The sequence below is a fragment of the Venturia canescens genome, chromosome 1, assembly GCF_019457755.1.
Source record: "Venturia canescens isolate UGA chromosome 1, ASM1945775v1, whole genome shotgun sequence".
Lineage (NCBI taxonomy): Eukaryota > Metazoa > Arthropoda > Insecta > Hymenoptera > Ichneumonidae > Venturia > Venturia canescens.
Window position 1 is genome coordinate 22,875,752 of NC_057421.1, and position 23,295 is coordinate 22,899,046.

At 41.9% G+C, this 23,295-nt stretch overlaps 1 protein-coding gene and 1 long non-coding RNA gene across 3 annotated transcripts in view; one reads left to right on the forward strand and one right to left on the reverse strand.

The window, feature by feature from the left end:
- The window catches only part of sli (slit guidance ligand), a 301,634-nt gene that overhangs the window by 80,158 nt on the left and 198,181 nt on the right, over positions 1-23,295 (reverse strand). The window lies entirely within an intron of this gene.
- LOC122407157 (uncharacterized) lies at positions 12,078-12,749 on the forward strand. The gene is made up of 2 exons (XR_006260162.1): positions 12,078-12,152; positions 12,240-12,749. It is a non-coding gene; the product is annotated as an uncharacterized lncRNA (long non-coding RNA).

Here is a 23,295-nt window from a genome sequence, read left to right on the forward strand (position 1 = left end):
TTATAACACTGAGAGTACTGTGGAGCCAGTTCTGAGCGATGCATCAGCGTCTCAAACGCTTTCGCGATATCCACTGGATCGTATATTTTATCCACGCGCAACATCATTTTCATTTGAATTTTTTTCTCTGCCATTCTTTATCATCGTCAGACAATTATTCATGTTTATTTAGTCTCTTGGCACTTTGAAGCGGGATGGCAAAACTATATACGAATGTTAGTCTCTCCGGAGGGGATACGCATGAGCGATGAAACGAGAAGCATTGATTCAATAATAATGACGTTATGACGAGGCGACAGACGAGACAAGGTGTCGTGTTATCCACGCTGCACGTATATATCTATCCACACCGACGCGCGAGCGAGGGAAGGGCGTCGTTTTATCCGCGATCCTACAATGCCGTTTTCCTCGGTAAATGTCATTATGGCGTAGGATTATGTAAATTTTCTCGTTATCCATTTCGCGGGGGTTGCATCGTTGCGGCAAGCGACGACACCGCGTTACGCTGTGTCGTTGAGCGAACAAGAGAGGGCGCGCTTCTTTCGCTCACATGACTAACCTAGTTTAATGTGGCTCTCCCTCTTCCTCTCTCTCTCTCTCTCTCACCCGCTTTGTGATTTAATCTCGATGTTACCTATAGTTATTTTAGCCCGCATCGATGCCTCGAGAGCCGAAGCGAAAGCCACGTGAAAAGTTGCCACTCTTAATTCTCTCTGTCGCGGCGTGACGCGCGTTTAGGTCCAGCGGGTAGAAGCGCGTCAACGCGTTCTTTTGTGAGATCACGTAACATAAAAAGCGGGGCCTAGTGAAAATAATACGTGGCTTTTATTCGCTCTTCTACGTACTTTATACGCGGGCGAGAAATATCGTGAAAGTCCCGGGAACACGCTCCATTAATCATTCGTCAACGGTCCGAGAGACGGAGGCTTATCTTGCTTTTCTACGTCGTAAATTAGGGGGTTTAACGCTTCGATGAATTTATACAGGAGTTACCAATTAGTTTCAACCCCGACTTATTTCTCCAAGGCAAAAGAGCATTATTAAAAAACTAATAATTCGCTCGTTCCAAGTAAAGTTTACGAAATTTATTAATATTCATTTGTTAGCTTCAACGAGACGGGATTATTTTTCGCTGATAGAGCATAATCCCGTTTTAATTTCGTCATTCGTTTGTCATTGGATTGAGATTTTATATCATCGTTTTAAATCTCATGGAAGTTGGAAAATAACCGCAGAGAAAATCTCATGAATCTTCGTCCTTCATACCGTTTTTCATTTAATGCGCTCGTCACGTAGTTAAAAAAGTGGGCTCTTCGGTTGTGCGCGATTAACGAATCGTGCTCGTGATATCGACCGAAAATACAATTCCTCCATTTAAGAGAAGAAGAGAACGAGAGAGCCGAGATTGAATTCACCATTTTATTTATGGCGTCCGGGTCTTTGAAACACGATTGTCGTGCTGCATCTCGTCCTATGGAATGCATCTCCGTTCCATCGGCTCGCCGTCGGACGAATTTACCGAGTGGTTAAAACAAACAACGAATATGTGCGCGAGAAACGGGGTCGAGAACGAGTTCTTGCTCTGTGATTAATTTATGCGATGTGCGCATCATTGAAAAATCAGGAGAGCGTATACCGAAAGTCAAAGAAGGGGATAAGTAAGTTCGTAGGTTATTCCGTGTCGTTGACATCACGAGAAAGAAAAAAAACACGGGGAATTTCGATCGGTAGAAGCAGCAGGAGATTCTGCAGTCTTTGAAGTCTTGCTTCGTACTACGCAGCAAGAACATTTCATCAAAACGTTGGATTTTGTTTTATGAGTACTTACAAGTTTTTTACAGATAGAAAGGAGGCAACATTCGAGAAATTAGAAGCATAAACTCTGCGTTTATTAATAATTAAGCATGGAACTGGAATTACTTTTGATTTATAGAAATGTAAATTTCATTAATGAACGTGTAACCCTTGAGTCGTACGTTCAAACATTTGAACATCAAATATTATTGTAGAAATTGATGAAAAGCACGTGGACGAGGAATGCTATTACGGACTGAAATTTTACTGAAATTTTTCCAATTGAATAAGACGATTCATGAGACAAGCATCGGAGAAAGTCATTTGAATAAAAATCATTCGCTCGATCATACGTATTCTGTTTGTATTCGAAGTCCGGAGGTCCACCAGAAAGGGGTTCACAACCCAACGAACAGGTCTCCACGAGTGACCAGGCACGATGTATGTATGTGCGTCATGCATTATACACACATACATGGATACTTCGTACATTTGAGAAGACCTCGTTCAATCCATTCGACCATAAATCTTCTAGTTGGCCGAAGCTCGCGGACGAAGAAGTTTCGACGCGTATAAACTGTAATTAAGCCCCGGGTGGCATGGAGAAGAAGAAGAAGAAGAAAGAGAGGCAGAGAGGGAGAGCAGCCCACAAAATGGACCGAGTTTCATAATGTGTAGCAGCTTTAAGCGTACGTGTAAGTATGGAATGGAGAACGTGAGAGAAGTAAGTTGCATTCGAACCAATTACTCAGCTCACTCTCTCTCTCTCGGATTTGACGTTATTTCCAAGTTAACTCTTCCGAAAACAGACGCGAAGCAACGTTCAAAACTAAGAGCTTGCTGCAATAATTCACGTCAGACAAAAAGACGACGATTGGTTTTCCGATTCTTCTTCATTGCTGAATAGCATGACGGATTTTGAAGACCGAAGGATTGCCAATTCTATTCGTTTGCTTCCAGCGAAAGGTTGCAGAGCAAACCCAGAGATTTATAGAGTCGGGAATATGTGAACTTCGTATTTTTCAATATCCTGACATTTCTACTCGAATTATTCAGACGAACCTTTTTTGAACGGCACGATACACGGATACATAATTAAATCATGGTATGCAACGTCCTTAAGATACGGGGCGTGTCACCTCCTGCCATGGCATAACCGAATCGAAGAACCAGTGAGTCGCAATCTTTTCTCTCGCACCCCTTCTTTTCCTTCCCATTGAATCTGATAATATTACGATGATGAGGACGTCGACAACGAGAACGTATCGCATGCGACACAGGATTCAAGCCTCCAATCAAGTCGGCATTCAATGCGCTTGTTACGGTTGCGAGCGGTTGTAAGTCGTCGGTCTACAGGAAGGATGAATACAAGGAAGGAGCGAGGACGAAGCACGAGAGTGTGCAACGACATCGGGAACACAACGTGTCATGGGTATTGATGGGGAGAGATTAAAAAGAAAAAAAAAACAGCAGCATGCATTTTTCACTCCCGAGAACCAAAACTTTCATTTTGATTTTCGTCCGAACGCATTTATTCGATACGTTCTTGTTATTGGAATCTCGTATTTTTTTTGTCGAAAACTCTATAGAAACTTGTCTGGCAAACCGAGTTGAAAGGCTTTACTCATTCCGTAGGAATGCCAGCACAGAGGATAACAACCCAGACGCGAAGTCTGAATTGAAAATTATCAAATAGAACTTCGAAAAGAAATTGAGTTGTCGAATTCCTTCCATATTATACTGGAGTCGACGTAAGCCTTCGCGCAGTCTCCAAAAGCAAAGAGTTTGAAGTTGGTTTCTTTTTTGTTACACGAACAGGAGGGTACCAGGAATGTGGACGTAACAATATTTTTTGATTTCTCTGTCATTATGAATAATAAAAGAAAAAATAAACTCTTGTTTGGGTTTGTTTGGGAGAAAAAATATGAGAGTTTGTGCGCTTCGAGATAACATTCAATGCACGCGTAACATTCTCAAGTTAAGAAAAAGCTGAAAAATTCTTATTAATATTCGCTTTTAATATAATCAACTCTACACACATTCATTCAACTATTATTACAAATAAAAGAAGAATTTAACAGAAATTGTATTCAAACACGGCAGCGATCGGTCTGGCCAGCCGATCCGAAGCCCGAGGTCTGACCCTCGACAAAAGCGACTTCAAAAGTCCACAAGAGTCGAGAATCATAACCACTATGGAGTCGATACTAATTTCCTCCTAATCTACACCGAATATTATTCACACCTGCAATTTTCAATTTCTTTATTTCTTGTTACGTTTAAACTTGTTCAAATAAATTAGGTTTTTATGCCGTTTAAAGGCTTTTTCCCAAAACCTTGTTATTGTTCCATTTAATTTGATTTACAAAAACTAGCTTCACGAAGCAAGCGCTATCGAAGGACTAAATTATTTTGTAACGTCCTTTTTTTTTGTACTTTTCTCTACCGCGCACTGTGGATTTTTATATTGTTGTATATTCTCGATATCCAGTCCGCGAAGCATTTGAAAAACCGCAGAATTCGAAGCTGTCGTAAAACGAAGGTATGCGCGAAGCGATGGAGGGACAGAGAGGAAGAGAAAGATTCAACGTGTAATTTGATAATCGACTCGAACGATTCGTTACCAGTAACAGGAAGATAGCTGACGTATACGTTAATTTTTTCGAGGGTGGAGAAAATGGCGTGAAAAATGACAAGCAAAGGGGGACAAACGGGGCCCTTTCCAGAATCGTGACGGTGACAAGGTAGGCAACCCGATGGATGGGGAAAATGGCGCTGGGCAATAGGATAACGGACATCGCATGTCAAAGCTACGTGTCTTTATGACAGTGAAACGTCGATATATACTGCTCATGTCTACTTCGTTTCGTGTTATTTTTTTTTTTGTTGCCAGAATATCGAAATCTTTCTTTTTTTTTTTTCATTTTCTCAAATACGTTTGAAATACAATTTTTCTGCAATGTTAGCACAACAAATTGTTATGTTTGATAATGTAAGCTCAAAGGTTAAAGCTTCTTGAGCAGACGATCGGCGAAGAAATTCAAATTTCTATGAATTGCTTGAAAGTAAATAAAAAAAGTAACATATTGAAATTTCTTGACCTCGTCACATTGGAGGGTTGGCACTGAGAATTTGGATAAACCTTGTTTACAAGGTTTGACATTTTTTAGACGAGTCTGCGACTGCCGCGGTGAATAATAATGCGACCTTTAGCGTATGGTTCTTTAGAAATTCAGCGTGCAACTGAAAAGTTCGAGGACCATTTTGCCTCTCGGAAGTTTAAAATTCGTCTGCACGTACGAGCTTCCGCCTATACATATTATTATTTCCTATACCGTTACATTGTAGTATACCAATGGTGAATAGTGTTTCGGCACCCTCGCGTTTCTTTCTTTTTTTATTTGTCGATTTCGAAGCCAGACTCTCACTAAGACTAAAGTAGGTACGCTCTACACGATATTCCACAACGAAACCCTTCACTGGCCACCACCGTCGCCGTACACTATTCTCTCTCCTCTGCGGGAGGGTGAAAAGCTCCCACGGATAATTCTGTTTTAGTTTCGCATTACATCGCAATGCACGCTGGCTCGACTCAAGGGGATGGACGAGAGCTACGTGCAGCAGCATGGCGTGTATGTAGAGCGAGAGGGAAAAGCTTTTGCGAGGGGTTGGAAATAAGGTGGGGGCACTTCACCCCATAGCAGACACAGGGATTGCTAGTTGCACGCGTAAAACTCTCGAGTATCCCAATGCCTCCCCTTCCCCTTCGATACGTTTTTCGGTCTTTTTCCTCCGAACCTCTTCTATGCGCTCTTCAACCTTTTCGCCTCTTTTCTTCTCATCCTTATCACGCGACTCTACTTTTGCATCAAAAGCAAACCCTCAGGGCTTTTCTCTTTCCTTTTTCTCCAACTTTTCTTTTCACTTATATAACGAGAGTTTGGGGGAAGAAGAGAGACAAGGGCACAGAGTCTGAGGGAGGGAGACGGCACGAGTAAGAATTTGACTAATGCAATCTCGGATGCTAAGAAGCCACTTTCCTGCAGGACTCCCATTGTCTACAGCGGAAGCTCCTCTGTACACGTTTCAAACCTCCCAGCGACACTGCCCTAGGCGATATATACAATGGATGAGGATGAGAAAAAGGGAGAGTGATGGAGTCCGTTCAATCTAATGCTGATAATTGGAAAGCATTGTATAAAGCAAATTGAAATTCATTGTATAAAGCAATAAACAAAACAATTTTTGTAATATTCGATCAAGAATAACCCGTAATTAGTTCTAGCTATTTCGTAATATTTTTCTCCAACAGATCTACAATGGTAACGAACATTTTTAGAATCCTTGTGAAAAATCTTACAAACGAAGACTCGGGTGACCCGAATGATCCAGAAAGGTTAAGATCAAGGGAAGCATCAGAGGTGGAACGAGGTCCTTGTGTGTGTGTGTGTGTGTGTGTGTGTGTGTGTGTGTCTTACGCATACCGAGGCGCCTCATAGATTTGAGCAAAAGATCAGGAATTTTCTTTCACTCAAATAACAAGCGAAAAGAAAGAACGAGGACCGGCTGGTCTTTATATTTTCAAAGGTCTGGACGTTTTTCCGTTTCACATGAAAAAGGCTGTTGTGCACTGGCGAACTTGAATTTCTCTTTCTCTCGTGTTTCTTGGCCTTCCGGGCATAAGCTGCTATTCTGTGTCCTCCGGGCTCGTGTCCGCGTGCCGTTCACCGGGATTTTATCTTGCCGGGATTCCCGTACAAAGTTGAAGACAAGGTTTATGCTAACTTGGATTCTACATTTTCGCACGAGAGGATGAAAACTTTTCAGACCGTCGTCAAATTATACGGAGATTAAAGTTCCGTTTTATTTAACGCCTATACATTATATTTCTCATATAGAAGAAATATCGTAACTCTGGAACACCGCATTCTCGTACATTCCATAAATTCTCGTATATTTTCACGCTTGAATTTCATTCTTATTCGATTTTGAGTGTATATTATTTTTGTTGACCTTAATATTGGGTGTTGGAAGTGTCTATAATTGGGTTTCCCAACAACAAAAAAACAACATTTTTTTTCCAAAATGCTCATTTTCTTCTAGTAAATTCTAGTAAATAAAAATAGGAGCTTCGGAAAGAGTGAAAAGTTTATCGAGTCCTTTTTTCCCCGGACCATTAAGGCCTCGATACTTTACCGTTAGGTGTAATTTCGCTCATGTACGAAAAAAGTGAAATCTACAGGGCAGGCTTACTGGCTGATGACTGTGAGTGAGAGATAGCGAAAAGGAAAAAAATGGGGCTGCGCGAGAGTGAGAAAAGAGAGAGAGGTAGAGAGATAAAGACAAAGCAAGGGTAAAGTCATTGGGCGCGTGAGTGCGGACGAAGGGTTCGTCGCTTCTGTGCGGAAGACTGATTTACAATACCCTCTGGCTTTCGCTGGCCAATTTGTCAGGGATGTCTACCCGCGTTTACTTTAATTAAAATCCTTTGCCTTCTCCTCGAGTCTCATTTTAACACACTGCACTCTTTCGTTCGAAACGTGACTGTCCCATTTAGCGTACATTTATAGATATATGGTGAAATAATTCGAGAGACTGATTTCTGGCGCTTTCTAATTTTTCCCACTGCCCCTCAGTTCTCGCCACACACGGTAACGAAGGAAGAATGGGCTTAATTCATTGAAATTAAACAATCTTTCATACTCATTCTTCGCCGGTATCTTCTCATGTCAAAAAATCTCTATAATTCATTATCCAGATTTATTAACTATGAAGAAACGCGGCAGTCACACGATCCCAATAAGTTTTAAAGAGACACCATTTCGAACCTGTACGAATCACACACGAAAACCTTATTTTGTAATAGCAGCCCTCTTTTAATCGTATCTTCTCTCCCGTTTCATGGTGTGCGACACGAACTACACTGAGGGGGGAGGGAGGGAGCACGAAAGGCGGTCTGCCCCTGCAGCTGAGTCGTTTCGGACACGTCGCGCATTTTACGGGAGCGCAATCAAGTTTTTGCATTACCAACAACTAAAATCTTCATTTTGTGCATGTATATGTGAATCGGTGCTGGAGTTGTGACCGTGACAAGAGTGCGATTCTCGTTCTCGGGCTTTATCCGAGATAATCCAACACTTGGCCGGCTCGAACGTTGAGCTCATGAACAGGCTCGCGCAGTTCTCTCGAAATCCCGCACCCCCGTGACTCAGGCATGTACATATCCCCACGTGTACGTATGGATAAATCACTGTGTAGAAAGTTTGTTAATAAAAGGACGTAACAAAGAAGTATTTTGAGGTTAAAGCGTCAGAGTTGCGCCATTCAGTCGTTCAGCTCTCGATATTGCATTCGTGTGTATGGTCAACCCGCTTCCTAACAGCATTTTCACGTGAGGTGGACATGGGATTTATGAGCGAGACTTTGCTCGCTGCTGTTGCTTGGATCGTAATAATCTGTAGGGGATTATCTCGAACGGACGCCTGTTCTTCTGCACCCTCATTCCAATATTCCACCATCACGAGGATATGAGAAATTCAAGCCGGAGCGCTTCCGACCGCCATACATATTACATGTGGAGAACGAGAGGACGAACGCGATCGACAAACATTACGCTACGTGCGTCTCAACCTCGAAACTACAGGCTATCCAGCATACCTGCTTATTTCGCGGATTCATGTTACTCCGTTGAGAAACAGTGAATCGATCCTTTAATTAGGAAGATGATCGATGGCACAGCTCGATCGGTCGCTCTTAAAATAGCTCCTTGTAGAAGGAAACATAAATTGACTTGTATTAATTAGCGTTATTACTTGCGCGAAGGTACATTTACGATAAATGCATCGGCCCAAAACTCTCGCCCGGTCCACCGTCGCATCTCGGGCGTTTCATCTGAATAAGCATGATTGAGCACACGAGAGTTCTGTTAGGCGCGAGAATAAAAGTAAAAGAAAGAAAAAGTTATTCGACAACAGAAGGTGATCAAAGGTACTTTCAACCGAACAACTTCGTAATTAAGGAACGAAAATTGTGATCGATTATCGGGTCGTACAGTCATAGAATTTTAATATTGAACTCGGCAATAATTAGCTCCAGAGACTTTGCTTCATTGCACCAAAGCAAGGGGCCAACGACCGTCATCATTCGTTTTTACTATCATTGATAAAAATTAGCACTCGCAGCTGCCAATATCTAGCACAAACATAATTAACAAAAACCATCGACGCAGAGTGGAGTAACTTAATAGAATTTTGCGACGTGCGTAAAGCTCTCACGACGAGAATGGGTCTATTCACCCCCATTTTATCTTTCTCGCCTACGTCTCTACTCGACGATAGTCCCAGCGGGGGCTGCTTTCTCAAATCCACATTTATATAGAGATATTGCACTTGAATATGAATATGTACAGATATATACATATTAACAGGGGTGATTGTAGCCGTAGGAAACGTCCTTTCACCACTGCGGAGGGTTGGCAGTAGGGAGATGGTTCTTGGTCGCATAATGCTGGAGTGACGCATAGGTAGTCGTCTGCATAACTGCAGTCCCAGAGCGATTTACTCCTGCGGACGGGACGAGGGATGCGAACGAGGGAAAAGGATATTGTAGTTTCGCTCGGGTATTCCTGAGCCGGCGACGCGTCTAGTCGCTATAGATTCCAGGGTGACGCCTCGTCCATCACCCTCCACACCCTCGGCCCCTTCGTCCGAAAACGTGGGGTCGGACATCTCCGCGTCTTGCATCCAACGCACCCCACTAACGTGAAAGACGTCGGGTTTTAATTTACCACCCCGTTTCAACCACGTTCGCGCATCCTCCGCGAGTGAAGAGAGAGGGCAGACACCCTCTCGGCATGTGGCTCTTTTCTCCTCTTTCGTTCGAAGTTGTCAGATGAACTTGGACGGAAAACCGATGTTTTTCATGCTTCACGATGAAATTACGATCATCCGATTTGCATGATTTTTCTTCGCTTTAATAATCAGCGAAAGTGTATCTTCATTTCTCCATATTCTGGTGAATGCTTGTGTTATATTGTAATATCGGCTCAATTAAATGCCCCAGTGAATTTCATTGTTACTGTAATTGTGCCCGTAATTTTCTTACGGACGTAAAGTTTGAATTTATCGCCGAACTAATCAAAAAGTTCTCGTTGACGTAACGAGGAAATGTTATAACATATTTAATGCGCTGTAAACTTCCTGCAACTTCGTACGCTTTTACGTGCACTCAAACGCCATAATTTTTTTTTCTTTCCAAGTTTTCCTCCGAACGTTAATCAACTTGGACGAAACAGCGGGAAAGGACTTCGTTTTAAACTTCATACTCGAGATTCATATGCGCCTGAAATGATATTGTCAATGAAAAACTTTATAATGCTTTGCATGTGGTGCTGGAAAAATGTGTGTAATTTTTTCTAATTAGAAATCTCGTGTAATTCCTCGGAATAACGACTTGTTTTTTCAATTCAATGTCAACTGAATGTAGGTATTTTTTATTACGGAAGTCAACGGAAGACGGTTATAGCTCAGCTCGTATTTTCCTAGTTATTCTTTGCTACTATGGAGACAAAAGCTCCGAGAATCTCTTTAAATCGACGCGACACTTAATTTTCACCCTCGCGCACTCTCCTTATTTTTCCTCTTTCTCTCGCTTTCCACAATCAAAAGAACGAGGATTCACAAAAGGGAATCCTTCGTATAAAAAATAAAAAAAAAAAAAATGTTTTAAACACGCTCTCGAACGCGCTCGGAGTGCCGGATTCACTTTTCTTGTACTTTCTTATCTCCCTGTTACCCAAAAAGTTTCATTCAACAGTTGATTCTCGATGCGAGCAAAGGAATAAAGAACCCGACGCAGCTTTCATTATTCTCACGGTGCGTTCACGCAAACTCTTACATCAGTGCGAGGAATTTAGCATTCTCGCAAAGACTGTCTAGCGTTAGAACGCGGCTGCGTCCATTTTCGCGGCGCGGGCTTAACGGAGTCTTCTCGTATAATTCACTGAATGATTTAACTGCCGTCTGTGAATCTTTCTACAGTATTTATAATATCAGCCCTTATACAGTCGTTTTTTCTGTTTCAACGATACAAGCTATTCCATGCAGGATCGATAGGATATTGACCCATTGAAAAAACCCAACTGTTCCCATTTCTAATTAAATTAAAGCCCAAACGATCGAACATCGATAAAAGGGCCATCAGTAACCGTGCCTAAAGGTCCATACCAGCAGAAATCGTTCCGGCGTTGGCCAAAATATCATTGTAAGCAATTGTGATAAATTATGCCCAGGAAAATGTTCTCCGAGAAAACAGCTTCGATCCATCGGCAATTTATACCGACGGCAAAGATAACCATTGAGCTTTTGAAAAATGTTGTCTTCCCCATGGAATGGCCTGTGGATGGATCCCTTCGACTTTATAACATCGGTCCCGCGTCCCGTTTAATAAATCACGAAGATTTTATACCTCTGCTAGTCCTGTGGAGATGTATAAAATACATGCAAATATAACGAGAAAAGTTGGAGTATTTATTCATCGCGAGAATGTATATAGTGACGGAGAAGGAGGGAGCTTTTTCCTTCGGTTGGTACTTTATTTCCGTAGCTTAGACGATTTTCAGTTGAGTCTCGTATATTTATGTTCATGAGCTTATGCGCGAGGTAATCCTTCACCGTACATTTTCGGAACGATGTATTCTACAACTAAAAACAATTAACAAGAGAGTACACTTGTGCATACTATATTATTGTTCTATAGAAATTTTAAATACGTTCCATGTGTACATGCATGAATAGCAAAGCACGTGCCTCTATCTGTTACAAAATAAATATGTATAATATTACATAGCCCATATCGTACGTCATTTCGTCACGTTCGTTGCTAATCTAAATCGCCACGAACTCGAACCGAAACGCATACAAACGCGAGGCGCGTCTATGGCGCGTGATGAAGTTGGAGCGCGAGTTGACCGAATGGAAAATCGCGTCACGATACGTACACCTCTCACTTGCATGTGTTATATAGCTATGCAAGTACGCATATGATAGTAGAGTATCCTCATATGTATGTAAACTTTGCATGGTATACTTCAGATTCTACCGTGCCAGGTATTCGGCTTGAAAAGTAATAAAACATCCGGTGGTATCACATAAAATATCGCTTTGCAGTTGCGTGCGTTTCATATGCATGGTATATGCGCACTCATATGTATGGATATGATATGTGAAAAGGTCGTAATATAAATATATATCTAGTGAGATACGTGATGGCTCGCTTTGCGATCTCTTGGACAATCTCGCGTAACCCGAGAAACGTTCAAGGGACATCGTGGTATGCGCAGATGGTTCCGTAATAATCCGGTGGGTTTGAAATTTCTTCTATAAATATTGGTCCTTACCTTAATTTCACGGGGGGGTTTATTAATGAATCCTCGTCTCTAATGATAGTGAAGGATCAGAATGCATCGGAGGCGATACTCGTTTGTGTGACCTCGTCTAGGGCCACGAATTTCTCTTTCCATTTGACTTCTCTCCATGTGAATACGTCGCTTGATTGATTTCATATATCTGGAGTTTCATCGAACTAGCGATATTCTTTTCACGTGGGTATACGGAGTAATCTAACAACTGACAGTGGATGCCATGCAATTTTGTCTTCCCTGGAGTGGCTGCGTTCACGCGGATTTTGCCTCTTCGTCCCCGAGGGCTTCTCCTTTCACGCCGAGTTAATAATCATAGGGGTTCGCGTGTCGCGGACATTGCGCTTCACATGCAAATCGGACAATCACGCGTGATACTGCAGAGAGAATCCGAGCTGGTGCTGCATTATATTATTATACATGTGTCTGTCCATGAGTGAATCTATCCACGGTCCCTCTATTTCTAACTCTCTCTCTCTCTCTCTCTCTCTCTCTCTCTCTCTCTCTCTCTCTCTCTCTCTCTCTCTCTCTCTCTCTCTCTCTCTCTCTCTCTCTCTCTCTCTCTCTCTCTCTCTTCCAATTCGTCTGGACATCGCGCATAGCTAGTTTAATTAGATTACCCATTCCCAGCCGGTCATTTCTCCCTATGGTAGTCGTCCTGTGATTTCGCGACATGTCCCTCCCCTCTCTTTCTCTCTACCCCTTATTTTTGTACTTTCGGTCACTCTCCTGATTCTTCTTCGTCCCTGGGTTCATGAGAGACTCGCCGATTCGTCATCCGGCATTCTCCCTATAGCGAAAGCAAACGGACATCGCACTGCAGATATGGGAAATGATGCAGATAGAGAGAAAATCAAAACTGCCGATGGCCTCAGAAAGTTTTGGTATTCCAGACTCATTTTACGTTCCTATATTCTGTAATATTTTTATTATTTATTCAAATAAAGATTGAGAATTTGATAATTCAGGCATGTTGATATTTCAAATGCAACAGAATTTTGGCATACGAGTTCACACATTCATTCGCGCATGCACATTGTACATTAATTATTTCGAATAATACAAGTTTTAGTGAGTTATCGCCATGGAATTAATTAGTGCATGATTTAAAGATAAATGTTTCTTATCTGGTGATTTCTTGAGTCTCGATCCGGGCGCCGGAGCGTGCATTCGCAAATCACATCTTCACATTTTCGGTATAAACTTTTATACCGAAAATTTTTATTATACTTTTATTTTCGGGCAATAAAATCAATACACTCTCAGTATTTTTTTCCCCAATCTCCGAGTGTACTTATTTTTCTCCACCTACACCAGACTCCTTGCAAAAACATTTTGGTTGGTCCACCTTGGCTCTTTCTCCTGTTCCGGGGTGACCTCACAGCTTTAGCAATTGATGGCAGATTCGGATGAGGCTACTCCGATATCTGACGAGTATATTGATGCGATGTAACGATCTTGGAGGTGTGGAATCGACGACGGCCCCGGAACGAAAAAGAAAGAGCTCGGCGAAATTTTCGGGATATCGCGACGTTTGGTCGATAGACATCGTATCCGGGAATCTCGCGTCGATATAAAATTTCAAGAATTATCAGGCATGGCCAACTCGTTACAATTCTTTACCGTTGAACATAAGCAATTACAAGGAAATCTAAATTTTGTTTTTTTTTCCTTTCTATTACGTGAGGTTTTAATTAATATTGGCGTGGGGTGAGGAATTGTGATGTCCAAATGATTAGTGATGGAAATTCAAATTTCATGCTTGCACATGCATTCAGCGGTTCAAGTGCTTTGTCATACACGTGATTATCGTTCTTTAGACACTCGGTTATTACATAGGGTCCATTATCCTGACACCCTCCGGGGTGGTCCTGACAAGCTCGTCAACTCTGCATACACTTGAATGAAATGTTACGTGTGATGTACACGAAACACGCATATGAGGACTAAGGACTGAGGAATCGATACACGATTGGAAAGATGGCGGGAAAACGTTTGTAGCTCCTACAAATTAGTGGCCACGACACCAAATTGTCGAGAAAAATCGATTTTCCGTGTCAGGAGACATTGAGAATTTTTGTTTATCATTATCCATTCAAGTAAGGTCAATATAAATAAAATTTTGTTCGACCAAAAAATTTTTTCCCCCAACGGAAAATCGTCGGTATTTTATCCTAGCAACAATAGATTAAAAACTTCGAGCTGCGCTAAAGCTCCCGATGCTACTTTACATTTTCATTTATTCGGCGTTTTCTCGGCTGTTGCACACGACCAAAAAAAACTGAGAGCTGGAATCGGATTCAAAAGAGAATGAATTGAAAAGGCTGCTCCTCTAGTTTCATATTATTGAATAAACGGGCTCGCGTGTATCCTCGTGCGTTGCTTTTGATTTTGTTTTCTTTCTTTTTGTTTTTTTTTTTTTCATTTACTTTTCCACAATTCGCTTTTATCTTCCAATCGAGAGTAACCGGGAGTACGTGATAGGGGCTAATTCGATTGCCTTTCGGCCATGCGTTTCAGCGACAAAAATGCTTTGCTCTTTTTCTCTTTCATACAGCCTTTCATGGGAAAACAAAAATCTCTCTCAGTCTTTGCTCTTTATTCAATGATAAATTTATCATATTTTCTCGGTGTTTTGCGGTAGCTACGATATCTTCGTTTTCAATATAATCCCCCGTCTTCTTCATTCATTCCTTTTTTATTTATTTATTTTGTCTCAACCGGAGGAATTTCACTTTGTTATCTCACTACCGTGCGTTTGTGTGAGTGAGCACGGAGGAGCAGAGTGCCCCGAAAAATATTCAACTTTTATGGAGGGTTCGTGACAGCAGTAATTTGCATTGTGACTTCAAAAGTTAAGATGAAAAGTTACCGAAATAATATGAAACGTATGAAGCCAGTGAAAACAAAGTGTATACACTTGCCTTGTTATTGTTATCACTATTATTGTTATTATTATTTCTATACTAAAAATGTAAGCTCGTCGAGTGATGGAAAGCGACCGTAAGCTCCCGGCTGCCTTGAATATCCGGAATACACGAATACCGCGTCATCCTTTTTTTTCTTGAACGACTTAAAAAACCGTCAGCAAAGTGGAAAGAGTGAGTGTTTGCTCAGACTCGGCAGGAAAACACTACGTGCAATTCCCTCGCGAGTTTTTGCTACTTCAACATTCGACTCACGTTCTTTCAGATATTTTCATCTTAGACTCAATGTAAAACGGTATAGGCTCGGCTACCCTGAAGCTAAAATATGCGGCTGCATTCACGAGCTAAAATATTACGGAGTAAATGTTTTTCGATGCTTTGGCAGTTTTTCAATATTGGAAATTTGTCTCATAGTTTATGGACAAGAAAAACATCAAAATCGATCGGTAAATAATGCTTTGCAGATCTCTACATTAAATGGTGCGCTGTACGTACATTGGAATTTTAAACAAGCATGAAAACACGATGCTCGACATTTCTGCCAGAACATTCCGGCCCGAAATATCGGTGGAACTGTGACCTATTTTTGGTTGGTGGAATCTGCTCGTATTTTTTTTAGCCCGGTAACACGAATAGATTGCACTACTGCACACGAATCCGATTAAAATCCGACAATATATCGAAGTTTTCAATCATTCAATAAAACAAATACAGGGATCGCGTGTCAACGTATTGAAAAAAAGCCCTTCGAGTCCGTTGCTTCATTACGATTCGCGAACAGTTGGTCGAGTCGGGATTTCTCGTCTGGTGCATTCGAAAAGTTAGAACGACGGTAATATGACGAATAAGAGGAAACAGCAGAGGGAGAAAGAGAAAGAAAATATGAAAAGAAGCAAAAGAGAGAATGTCGAGGAGCCGAGACGATTTATACGCAGCTCGTTATTTTCGAAAACCCACCGAGGTGCGATTCCGTGAGATCGTTTCAATTCCCTAATTCGGGAATGATGTCGCGTTGTGGGAATGAACAGTGCGTTTGAGGGAGAAAGTATAGGAGAGGAAGAGGTAAAAGGAAGAGAGGAGTGAAATGGCTATTGAATTGTATGACTCGATTCTGGTCCGCCGGTGCTGCTTTTGTACAGGGAGGGATGAAAAGTGAGGGTGCATATTCTCTTCCTCTCTTTCGTTTCCTCATAACCGGGCTTGCTCCAAGTGTGATTTATACAGCTCGGGGTGGTTTGTCGAACGATTCGTCGGAGGCCAGGAAGTACCGCGAAATTTATCGTCCGGGCCCTTCCGAACTAGATTTTATCGTTTATCAATAACGTCCTTCCCGATATGTACATATATCTACATCCAGCAGATACAGACGAATGTATACATGTATAAGCTGACTCGAGTATGCATAACACAAATATGGGAGCGAGAAACTATGACCCTTACCGAAGTTTTCGTCGATAAGTATTCATGCCTTGAAACACCAAAGTTGCAAGGTAAATGATGATCATCGGTAGACGATGACGATGCCAAGAAGTGAGTTATCATGTGGAACGACGTGCCACGGTTAATGCAGATAGACCGAGCTCCCTACGCGAAATTATCACTGTGACAGTTTTCCAACATCTACTCCACTTTCGTGTCTTCTTACTCTCAACATTAATATGGAACTTAAAGCCCATGACAATTAAAATTCAGACGATAATTACTCGAGTTTAATGTGGCTAAGTGAAAACGAGTCAAATTTAACGGTCCTTTTCCCAAGAGATCGTGGCTGTCCGGGTTCCCTGAACCATCCTCATTCCGGTAACTCCGCTTTCATAGGGAATTCAATTATCATGTAATTCAATTAAAGGGAATTATGAACCGTGATTAGAACTATTTTTAAGTGCGCGGGTGTGTAAAGATACGATGACGCGATGAGTGCTCGGCTCGAGTCAACGTATACGGTGCATTGAGTAGCACACTAAAGAGTTTTATGTCGGCTGAAAAGACAGCGAGAGAAAGAGTAAGAGACTGCTCACACCGAAGAGTCTCCTGCGGAAATCACTGAATTATTTAACACGAGACGCGCATCGATCATCCGAGTCACGCGATACGTCAGGATCTTTTACGTCCTCGATATGCGTTTACACGTTTTTTTTTTCCATGTGTATATGTATACGTCACAGCGAATCCAAAGTTTTCACACACACGTGTGCAGGTATATATGAGCGATATACAGAAGCTACTAGACTCGAGCTACGTTCTTCCGAGGCGTAGAAATCGTTGACCTCGATTTTAGTGCCCTAGAGAGTGCGACACCCTTCTTTTTTTCTATACCACGGCATAGGATAGGTTTTCATGCGCGAGGCAGCAGGCAAACCAAGTGGGAAATGAAGTGTGTGATGGATGTGAAAAAGTCAAGAGAGATGGAGCACAAAAATTTTAATCGAGACTAAGAAAAAAAAGTTTTGCTCCCCACGTGTTTTTTATGACGTGGCATGAAGCTTGTACAGAGATTGTGCAAAAAGGGAACATGTGTAGGTACTGATGCATGAACCACGTTTTTCATGCTTATAAATTTGATGAAAATTTTATTCCCTACATGCATCAGCGTGAATCGACAATGTGGATTTAAATATTCGTCTCGATCGCGTTTTTATTTTGTTTTGTCTCGAATTCTGACAATGGTCCGCGACTTTGTGCCTATCAACGTTACAAATGTGTGTTTCGTGTGACTATACAGTTCAATCAGGGTGCGCCGGATGTAAAGTCAAGTTACAAAATACATACACACACGCGAATTATTTAGTGCTCTTGTGAAATTGTGCGATCACGTATTCCTAACGTACAGTCCGCTGACACGCTAACGAGGGCTTTATTATGTGCGACGTAGAAATTGGTACGGATGTGAATATTTATATGCACGTCCCTGCTTAATGCATATTTGTATTTGCCGAGGAAAAGTTGACTCGGATGAATTCTATAATTTTCTATCGTAAGAAAGTTATTTTCACCTAATTAAAAATGATCATTTCATGAGGTGGTGAAGACGGCCGGAAAATGGCAGTGATATTAATGTCGAAAGTTTTCATCTCGAGTTCCCACTCAGACTCCTCCCAGTCTCATCAATAGCGTGAACGGATTCACGTTCATACATGGAATTACTCACTTTATCTCGTTCTGTACAGACAGATATATCGTGACATCATTTGTTACTGTCTCCGGTGCGCTGCATCCATAAAGCTAACAAATTAGGTCCGTAACTCTGCGTTATCATAGAGGGTAATTCGAAATCATCGTAGAACGCTCACAGCGGATCTGTGGACCGTATAAATCATCTCAAATTGAATTTTTGATGCTGCATATATGTTTTGTAAAACGTTTTAATCAATGCATCATCCGAAGAGTTTCGTTCACTTTCCTTAACCTGTTACATACCCAACTGAAGAGAAACTACATTTTTATCGTATAAAATGAATTTTACAAATGATTTTATGGTTTTCATCATCCATTTTATACACTCATTTACTTTTCCTCGATATCGCAGAGTACAAAATTCATTTGTTAGAACTTGACGTCATTGAAATAACAGTAACACCGAAGTGATCAACGTACGAACGTGCGAATACTGAAATTCGCAAACAATATACAACTAACTTCACGTCTATTCTCATTGTTATCTCTTCGTCGAGACTGGGCAGCAGCATCAGCAGCAGTTGTGGACTCGTAAGACGTTTACGCACAAGTCAGCTCTGCAATGGTTGCATTTTTCGCTATTGCACGTATATTCCCATCCACTATTCGTGCACAAATGCGATGTATACATGTATAAATAGATTGTTGAAGAGAGGTGAAATGTGTTCTTCCTGCCAGCAGGTAATCGTTGCAGTAGGCAGTGCACCAGCAATGCGGTAGTCAGTAGTTATAACAAGACCGAGGTGCAACAGTGGCCAGTCCAGCCTCCACATATATACGAGTGTACATCTAACCAGTAGCAATAGCAAGAGAGTCTGTTGCCTCCTGTATAAGTATGTATATATATGTAGACATGTATAAAGTATATTTTGCCCTACAGGCCATCGAGAACGCCCGGCAGAAAGTAAAATTACACGGTTACCTCGCCAGCTCACCTCGGTTACTTACGAGCCACGCCAAAGCTTCCATCTCTGCTCGCATACTCCGTGTTCCACTTGCTACTCGTGTTCATGGAAACAGCGTCTGTATGGGCTTCATTCAAACTCGGGTATGCAATTGAAAATTGAGAAAACTCCAGCGAATAAACGCGAACACTTTCTTCGGTGATATGAGAGAAAGAGAACGGAAGCTGCAAATTTCAAATTATCATTTAAGAGCCCCGCCCAAGATGACGCCAGTGGATATCGGGATACAAATTTTCGGAGTGGCTGTGTGTTTCTGTACGTGTGCTAAAGGCAGAAACACACTGTAACAGCACCACTCAGCTTTGCAATTCCCGTTTCATCTAAGCACAATATACAGCTGGATTTCTTAATAAGACGCTCTGCACAAATAATCTAAATGTAGATGCCCAATGACTTCGAAGGTCCGACAGACGATTCGATTATCCGTTCGAACTTTGGAGACGGTAGAAATCCATTTTCTCTACTCTCACGTAATCTCGCTCACTTCTGTAATTTGTCCACGTATATAGAAGACACGAGCACTAAAGGGAAAGAGTATTACAGAGCCGGAGGTCCGGGTTCATCTGCATATTTCAACGAATTCGATTTATCAGCGAGACATGCGAGGGCGAGGGAACGTAGCCACATCACGCCCTTAGTGAAAATTTAGCCCTGCAGTATCAGAGTTACATCTTCCTTGAAATGTTGTCATATCACGACCAACATTATGGAATTGTCCTGGTGAAGCAAAAGTAATATTTTAACGTGACTCGAAATCCGACTATACCTTCGAGTATAACGTTGGATGCTGCAATTCCATTAATTCTGTATTCAATTCCGATGTGTCCCGATTGTCTCAAGAAATATAACCAATCGCCAAATTTACGGAAATACCGGTTATTGGCTCGACGGTAGGATCTTTATGGATAAATGATCATTCATGGACCTCACTCTGTGGTCGCGAATAGCTAATACCCACGATCTAATGCTCCTAAGGTTTATTCTCCGTACAGACATAGGAATGAGTACATGCCTGCTCGTACTCTTGGTTAAATGCCTCGTAAGACTCGGTCTCGTGGATAGCGGTACTAAAACGCAGAGGGCTGGCATGTACATGTATACACAGAATGTATCTCACGGAGACTTGACGAAGCGGTTCGATTCCCTTGCAGATCTTTCGGCATTCAGTATATACATATAATGCAGGCGAATGTGCTTACGAAACGGGATGAGCTCTCAAGGCTCTAAGTAAATGTACGATGAATAAGTAAGGATGAGAAGGAACAGGCAAAGTAATATATACAAGTCTCGATTTTACTACGAGAGTATAAGGTCTCCTGGTGCGCTATCTATCGATACGTCGGTTGAAATTCCCCGATACGCGGACCCACAGTCCCTGGTATGTATCTCGTGGAAGGATATTTCCGAGCGAGAGTCCCTCGAGAAAACCGAAATGGGTAAGCTCGCTATCACGTAGCCGGTTCGACACTCGTCTCTTTATCTCTTATTATCGATTGGAACGTAGCATATGCTTTGTATCGGAAATTTCTTAATACGGTTTCACAAACCCTGATATCATGATATCAGTCCCCAAGCTCTCTTTATATACCACCGAGTTGATTCTCCTGTCGTTGAATACGCGTCGATCACTCTACTGATATATGAAATGAGGGTGTAAGTGTTGGCAGGACGACGAGCCAGAGATGAAAGTCATTCGGTAAACACTTTTATCCGACAAAGGAAAGCAACATGTGTCTGCTCCGAGCCGTTCCGACTGTGAAATATTTAACATTCGAAACGATAATGAATTTGCAGGCTCTACTGTACGGTGCAGGTTTTGTTTTATCCAACTCGGATTGTGTGTCACTGTGGCCTGGTAGTGCACTTCCAGTATCATAACGTCCGCGACTTCCACACGCTTATCTACTTCTCGTGGCTGCTCTAGGTACCCTTCCCCGTGTACGCATTTATGCGTGTCGATGTGCACGTCCTCGAAATATGAACAGAAAGACGCAAGAAGAATATGCATCGCATAGACTGACTCGATGCGCCCACGTGTCATCTTGTGGCCTACGCCTTCACCGACGCCCACAAACTACGCGTATAGCTACGGATTGTTGAAACCCCTTTGTAGGCACTACCGAGATTGAGGATCCACTAGAGGCACAGATACGAGAGCGCAGTGTCTATGTTGTCAGGCATTGTACAAGCATGCGTAATTACGCAGCAGGACTGACGACGAGAGTGCTCCTCGCGGACTAAGAAGGTATGGAGAATCTGCGCTACAGCTAATCCGTGTCTATGTGTATGCCTGCGGATGAGATGAGCGCGAGTACTAAGTCAGATATCTCTGAGAAGTCATTTTACGGCCTTAATTGACCGAATGATGGCCTGCAAACTCGTAACGGACATTTACTCCTACGAAAGTAGAGAGGCAACGTCTCAATATTGCAGGAAATAATGAAGCGGTCGAACGACTTTTTCGAAGCTCTCGACCGCTTGCAATTTAATATTTCACAAAATGAAGGTTTTCAATTTGTTAGCGATTTTTCACTAGCCATTATGATGAATGGATTATTATTCTCGGTCCATACAACTTCGCTGGGATTGGTCTGCTTGCCTGGATATCGACAGGGGTAGCTTTGCATCCGGATGGAATCTCGTCGTTCCTTTCAAGGGCACGGCTCATTTCTAACTGGATTCATAATTTACATTGTATTTACAATGGCTGAATGATACTTTCGTATTCTTGAGGGACTTGAAGTATTTTAAGGAATTATTCGCTTGTTTGTGCTGTCAAAGATGCTGGGCAACCAACAACGTGTTGAACATATGGAGACTGCAACGAGTATCCAATATCTATGAGAGAGTTTAACTCGTGAAAGTCTCGAATGAAGCGATCCAGTTGGTCGACGTGGACGAAAGATATAAAAGTTTGTCTGTGCGTTGTGTAGGTCTGCATGCGCGTGTTTCTTTCGCGTAATATCTCGACAACGTTGGTGATAGGTGATCCAGTTGAAGAAAACATACGAAGTCTGCTGTTCTCGTTTTCTTGCTCGTGTCCTCATAGATTATTATGCAACAGAAAAAAGGATCTTGTTCATTCGTCTTTCAACAGACTATCTGTGTGCCTCGAAGAAGCAACCGGGTGAGGCTCGTCGTGCAACTTCGATAACATTTCCTTCTCGCTTCTCGTTCTCGAGTACACGAGATTCCGGTCGTCGACTCACGACCCACGTACCAACTATCCATATGCTCGCTACTCTACTCTTTCTACTGGACTGGGTCGTAAATTAGCGATCGACTAACTCTATTTGCCCGTGTTTCGTATCCTTCATGTGGACACGCGAAACGAATCTAATCAGTTTTGCCGATTCTCAATGCACTTTCGAAATACGTCAATCCTTTTGACACTGAGAAGACACACGAGAAATCATTCATTTAACTGATGTGAAATTCACTGCTTGGGTCGTCATTTGATATTTTATTCTGTAAGTTCCATTTGACATTTCACCTGATCGAACCGGCTCTCTGTCTCATCATCATTCATTTCACGTCTGTACTCGCAGAACTAGTGACATGACTTCATTAATCACAAATGTCCATTAGCATCCAATTCAAACCCCGATCAGAGTAGCCATCAAATTAATACGTGGGCTTTCATCAATTGCAGAACAAACTTTGAAGAACTTCCACGAAAACTATTGCAAATGATTGTGTCAACATCAATCGCCGGGCATCGTATCTGTTTAATGATTTATAGAATTGACCGAACAATGAACGCGGTTAAACAGTTTAAAAAATTCCGAGTAAAACGAGTATATTATCGGTGAAAATTCTTAAAAAGATAGCGGCATCACTTTTTGTGATTATTCTTGTGTACGTATGTGTACACATGTATATTTTCGGTGTCGTATACGCAAGTGTGCAGGTTAGAAGGAGAGAACACGCGATGCAAGCGCGCAATTTATTGCAATCAGTGTCAGAGGGCTGGCTACAAAAAAAGTAAACGTGAAAGAGTGGAGAATAGCAGAGACCG